Here is a 7018-nt window from a genome sequence, read left to right as displayed (position 1 = left end):
CTTTCCATGATGGATAATGGGACCACAACCTTCCCTGCCAAGACATTGCAAATATGCCTCAGGCCTGTGCTGTCACTTCCACAGTCAGTGGTAAGAGTGCCGGTGCACCCCCTGACTGGCTGTACCCCCCCACTTAGGCAGTGGGTGAGGGTGCAGGTGGGAGTGCCAGCACCCCCTCCCCCCCCCGCAAGTGCTGGCCTGGGAGTGGAGCACCATTGCACTCCCAGAAGCTGCTGCAGCAATCGGCCATCTTGCGATCAGCCACAGGGGGAACCCCCCCACCAGTCGCTGACTTGTTGCTGGGGGGGGGGGGGGGGGGGGGGGGGCGCATGTGCCCCCCCCACACTAAGGTGGCACCAGTCATCCATGTCCACAGTTGAAATGGCAGTATCCATGACCATTCAAATTTGGTCTTACAGCAGAAACTGCCAGTGAGGGTGCTGCTTGGCACCAGCTATGATGCTGATATTCTTCATCATGCTAAGTTTTGTTGACTAGTAACAATAGGACTTCAGCCTGTTTAGGCCAGAACCAGACCTGTCAGACGCTGGCAGCCATGAATGCCCCACACACTCCTAGGGTTCCTTTCAGTTTGTTCTGTCTCCTCAGCAACAGAATTAACTCTCTTTTCCAGAGATTTTCAGAGACAATTTTCAATCCTTAATGGCTTTAAGTGGCTAACAGTTTGCCTGGGCTGAAGCTCCTCCCTGCACCCCACCACCTCCTGAAGCAGCTCAGGAGCAGCAGGAGGGGGAGGGGGAGTAACTGCTGCAAGGAGGGGAAGCTGGCTTGTCCTGGCAGGGCTGTTTTTCTCCCCTCCCCTCCCCTCCCCTCCAGCTACAGGTCTTGCCACATGGTACTGCACCGCTCGGGGCTGGGGCCACAGCACAGTGTGGTGTAGCCATGGCAGTGGCAGCTGGGAACAGAACAGCCCCCTGCCCCAGCCAGCCTGCAGCTGCTTGTGCAGCTGCAACCCTGGGTACTGCACAGGGGAGGGGGCACAGCAGTGTCGGCTGCCGGGCTCAGGGCCTGCTGGCACCCCCAAGCTGGCCCAGGAAGCCCGCTCCCCAACCAGCCCTCACCTGGTGGGGCCAGACACCAGCTGGCAGGGCCCCTTGGTGGGGCAGGGACAGATGTTATTCCCCTTCCCTCCAGTGTCCAGCAGATGAGACAGGAGGGGGCTTATTCCACCGCTGGAAGGCAGCTGCGGCAGTCAGAGCGGGCCGACCCAGCTGCGGTCCCCACAGGGCAGTGGGGGTAGAGGGGAGAATAACTCCCCTCACTGCCCCCTCTGCCTTAGGAACCATGGCGCCCTCCAATGCAGCAGCGAGAAGGAAGCACTCGGCAGACCCAGCTCGGGTACCTGCTGGTGGGACAGAAAGGTGGGAATTAAACCCCTCTCTGGCCAGTTCAGCCTGTACTGGCTATGCCCCTCCAGCACAGTTCCCCTGCAGTGGAGGATGTGCTCTAGCACCCTCTGATGCCTGGCCTGAGCAACTGCAGGCATGTGCCCACATTTCCTCAGTCCAGGGGGACATCTGTTCTGTTACACACCGGTTCAACCTAGGCAGTTTAGACTAACCTGCAAAGGTTGAATCAGTTCAGACTCTGGCTTTTTGAATGTCTGTCGATAGCCTTAAGGTGATTAGGGGAATGGAGAACCATTCAGGGGAGAGAAGACTAAAAGAGTTTGGTTACACCACAAAATGGAAGCTGAGTAAGGATGTGATTGCTGTCTAGAAATGCATCAGGGGTGTAATCATCAGTGAGGAATAAAAACTATTTTAAGTGAATGAACAATGTTGGCACAAGAACAAATGCATATAAATTAAGGCTGGAAATTAGATTAAGGTTTCTAAATATCAGAGCAGCAAAGTTCTGGAATAGATTCCTAATTTGAGATGTGTAGGAGGCAAAAACTAATTCTCTTTAAGGTAAAGATTGAGTTTATGGAAGGGGCTGTATGACATGGTTATCTGTGTGGACACTTGACTCAACTCAGGAGGTCCCTGCAAATCCTATGCATAGCTGGAGCCCCACAAGAATCCAGGAGGTGACATATATGACTAGCTACCTAAGCAGCTATACTTAAGGCTTGCTTGAGAGAATTACTTGGTCTTCAGTTTTTCTTAGGTTTGGAAAAACACTGGTGAGCTGGGTGGAGACTGCATTCTTGGTTTTAAGATGCAGGGTAAAACAGGTTATTGTTCTGATTTCTTCTTTTGTTTATTCTCATATCTATTTGTTTCTCAACATACAGTTACTGGTTTCTTATGCTTGTTCTTCTTTGCATAAAAATCTTTTATTATCTTTTATACAAAACACTTGTTGTCAGCAATAACTGTGATTCCAGAGTATTTAACCATACAGGCTTGCCAATTCTATGGAAAGGGGGGTCCATCTTTTCTGAGACCATAACTGGGGAGGGATGCAATCCTTCTAGCTGACAAAATCCCCTCAGCCAAGGGCTGTGGCAAGGCCTGAGTGGCACAGGGCTGAGACACCATAGGCCAAGGAATTGGCCTCTGGCATGTCTCAGCTAGTTTCAGCACATAGCAGAAAGGGATTTGAGGCAGAAGGGCAACCTAAAAGTATGAGAGCATACTGAAAGTGAATGTTTGTTTTAGAGATGCACCCAGGCTGCGTCTGGAGTCAGGGTATATGACACAGATATTTCAAGACTCCTGATAACGTCATGAGAGTTAGTTACATGGTGCCAGCACAAATAGCTTTTTTATGGGAAAACAATCTCTATTGGTTTATGTTAGCAAAAATTGTTAGAAATTGCTAATACATGTACTTAACTGATTTTTAAAAAACCTATACCTGGGGTTTCTCTAAAATCAGGTGTTGAATTTTAGTCCATAGATAATAGGAAGCACTCACCCTGGCAAGTCAAGCAGTCTTGGTGTAAAAAAAAAAGCTGTGAACACATGATACAACCTCTAAAAGCAATGTAGCCTTGCCTAGTAGTGGCAGATTTACTCTTGGATAAGACAGCTACATTTGTCCTCTGTTCAAATGATTGCCTTTCCATGCACAACTTTCTCATTGGTACATAGCTGCTACAGTGAGATTTACTCATGCCTTAAGATTCATAAATCCATAGCCTAAACACGGAATTGTTGTAATCAAGCCAGGAACCAAAGAAAATGTTAGGACCAAAACCTACTTTTCTAAAAGGAGCTCACTTTAAACTGCTAGCTTCTGAACTACTGCCCAAAGTGATTCGTTACTTTTCCTAAAACTCATTCTTTCTTTGCAGTGAGTTGTAAATTCAGTGATGAAATGCATACTCAAGGGAGATAATACCCTACCATAGTTATATATGTGTGCAACTTTAAATGTGGACCAAGCAGCAATGCCTTCATACTGCAGTGCAGAATTTATCACTTTCACTGTTTCGTGTGTTCCCATAGCAACATATGAACTAGACTGATACAATGCAATAAAGTTCTGTGCAGATGGGAAAGGAAGATTGCAGTATGGTACATCAAGGTAAATGCCTAGGAAATTGTATATTGTATCCGATATTTCTGATTCCCTTTATGTAACAGCATGGCTATCTTTGCCTATCTTTGCAAAAAAAGATGCGAGCAAAAATGTAAGGGCCAAACAATACAGGGTTGTACAAGGCCTTCCAGGTTACCTAAACCACACAGGAACTGTATATATAGAATCACTGTCTGAGTAGCCAGAAAAGGATGTCTATGTAGGGTTTGCTGTGGAGGTATAAGCTAAGATCCAGAAAAGAACACATCATGGGTCTATGTACCATATTGCATTCTACAAGAGCACAGGGAAATGAGACACTAAGGTTTATTTGTCATGCTGCACTCTGTGAACATGAGCAAGGGAACTGTTCATTGAAAAGTTGTTTTTCCCCTTTATATATAGAGACAGACTCTCTATATGCCTCTATATAACCTTGTCTGCCTATGTCCTTAGACCAACATGGCTATAACCAACACCCCTTTTTCCCCTTTAGAAATTTGACCATATGAGGGGGAGGTAAACTGAGTCTCAGGACTTGCTCCAGGTTATCACAGCCCACTTTGCCACCAAAGAAGCTAGGTGGTTTATTTTCTCCCTTCCCATTTAATGGCCTTCTTTGAGGAGTCTATTGTCCTTGAGAAGCCCAGAAGTCTACCGACTCTGCCTCTGTCCACTACATGAAGTCTGCTTGTGTCAGATGGGCTTACACTGGAGGTATTACCAAGGAATCTCTGAGGAGCTCTGTTGCAAAGGTGGCAGCAATCGAAGTCCAAAAACTCTGCTGCATTCTGCTATTGTCAGTGTCTGTGATGTCTGATGCCCTCCAACCATGTCCCAAGAGAAGGCAAAGTGTGAGCTCACATCTGCCTAAGCGCCTAAGTTGGCAATGTAACTGCTGATGTGGGCCCTAGTGACTTAGATGTAATTTTTCCACTCTTCTAGTGTCACTCTCCTCATGGGAATGGGGGAGGAAGACATATCTGTTGAAGTCAGCTTTTCCAATGCTGTCTGCCTGCCTCTTTTCTGCCCAGGGATGGTGTCTGCATCTTAGTCACCAGAGACAACCTCACCAATCTTGCCTCACTTCTTTCCCATCAAGGGTGAAAGGGGAAGGTCACCCTTTGCGTGACCAGATTAGGTTTACAAGATATGCTCTGTCCACAGAGCTGATAAAGCTCTCCAGTGACATACTCAATAGAGACGTGTGAAATTGAGACAGTTTTTTTCTTTGCCTGCAGCTTCTTCAACTGTCATTAAAGCTTCCAAGGGTACTGGCCACTATAAACCCCCCAGAAGAGGAAACTGAGCTGAGAGGCAAGCTCCGCAGTGGCTAATACATCCTCATGAATGGGAATGAGATGGAAAAATACTAAGCCAAACTGAACACGTTTCTCATTCAAGTTCTGAACAAGTTTTTCCACTTACATCAACTAAAGCCCCCCTCCATCCTCAACAAACAAAGCCCCTCCATCACCCACCCCACCCACCAACAATAAAAAAACTTACTCCCTGTGAAAACTACATACAATGTCCTTTGTGTGACATCCTGGAGTGCCATGGTGTGGGGTGCCTAGGGGGCAGAGCCTAGGGACAGGCTGCCAGCACCCTGGTCTCTGGGGCTAGGGATAGACATTCAAAAAGCCTGAGCCTGAATTGATTCAACCTTTGCAGGTTAGTCTAACCTGGCTACGCTGAACCGGTTTGTAACCAGACAGACATTTTCTCTGGACTGAGGAAATTAAGGCACATGTCTGCAGTGGTTAAGGCTAGAAGATGGGGGTGCTACAGCAGCCCTCACTTCCCTTCCAGAGTGCTGAGCTGAGGGGTGGGGAGGGGGTGGCCAGGCCCCAGCAGGATGTTCTGATTAGGGAGGGGTGTATACTCCCACCCTGCCTGCGCTGTCCCAAGCTTTTCCCCACTAGCTGCTCAAGGAGTGGGCATGTTGCCAGACCCCAAACTCCTGCTGGCACTCTGAGACAAAGGGGGGGGGGGGGGTGCAGTGAATGCATCTGTTGATGATATGGAGCTTTTCAATCTCCCTCTCCCTGCTTCTTCATACCGTCTGCAGCAAACTGACAGTCAAGTAAGAAAGCAGGGAGCTGATAACAATGTTTATCATCTCATCAGCAAAACAATAGCCTCTCTCCATTAGTTCAAATTCTTCTTAAACTGCTTACCAGCTGACCCGTTGATTAGCTCCAAAAGCCCTATGTGGCCACTGTTCTGTCTGCCTGTCCCAGTGAAATTTGAGAGACACACAGACACCTCTTGGCATTAGCTAGCATACCACATGCCTAGGGTCCATGGGGCTGGGGCCCGTCCTGTGAGAGATGGGAGGGAAGGAGTGGGGGATTCCTGGTTTAGCAGCGAGCACTAAAGTGTGGGTAGGGCAGGGCAGGGGGAAGCCAGACAGACCCTACTGTACCTGTAGTCTCTGCTGGAGCTCCAGCCAGGAGCAGAAGGAAGGAGCCAGCTCAGCTGTGGAGCTGAAAGCCCTGCCCAGCCCAGAGAGCATACCGGGATGCTGTGGGAGTCTGGTTTATCTTAAACTAGCAAGGGGTCTGACACAGATATTGCATAAATCTGTTTGAGCCAAATCAGTTAAGTCTGATATTACATTCAACCAGGTTTATTTCAAACCGGTTTCACCCATTTTCAAACTAGTTTATGTGCACTGAACATCTGTTCTACTACAGTCTTAAAACAGTTTCTGATCATTTAAATCGGTTTATGTTTAATGTCTGTCCCTAGCCTGGCTGTTCCCCCATGGGTGTGCAAGCCACAGCAAATGTGGTGGACAGGGGGCCCGCCCAGGGGTAATAACAGCTGGTGCTCCCCTGGTGGTGGTGGCTCCCCTTCTGGCAGCTGCTGTCTACAGCCAGCAGGGCCAGCGTGCAGTCCCAGGACTCCCAGTGTGGGCAGTTCCAGCTCCACACCCACATGGAGCTGGGATGAGTGGGGGGCTGGGCCTGAGGAGGGGGGGCAGGAAACAGAGGCTGGGGCTGGGTGGCACAGGACCTGGAGCAGAAGAAGGGCCAGGGGCCTCTGGCTGCCAAACGATGCACAGGACCTCTCCCCAGGCCATGGCAGGGGCCTGCTGCTGTGGTGCAGGGGGCTGCCAGTGGGCTGGTGGGGCTAGGTCAGAAACTGGGCAGCAGGTGGCATGAAGGCGACCACCGGGGCCAGAACAGTGTCCAGTACCTGGCAGTCGCCATCCATGGCCTGCACTGCCCTGGCCAGTTGTTTCTTACTGACCACACTCAGTTCCCCAGCTGCATTAGGCAGAGACTAGGACATTTTGCTCAAGCTGCTACAAGGGATTTTGTTAATATAACCTCTGGTATAAAGTCAGTGTAACTAACATATAGGAAAAACAAATATTTCAGTTAAACATTATGTTAAATATCATAATAGCATACTATTCATAACTACACAATATAATTATTATAATCATCATAATTATATAGTATTATAATAATGTTATAAAGATGGCTATTGGTGTACTGGCATTTCTGGTCAGACC

This window comes from Alligator sinensis, unplaced genomic scaffold (assembly GCF_000455745.1).
Source record: "Alligator sinensis unplaced genomic scaffold, ASM45574v1 scaffold68_1, whole genome shotgun sequence".
NCBI lineage: Eukaryota > Metazoa > Chordata > Crocodylia > Alligatoridae > Alligator > Alligator sinensis.
This window is presented reverse-complemented; position numbering follows the sequence as displayed.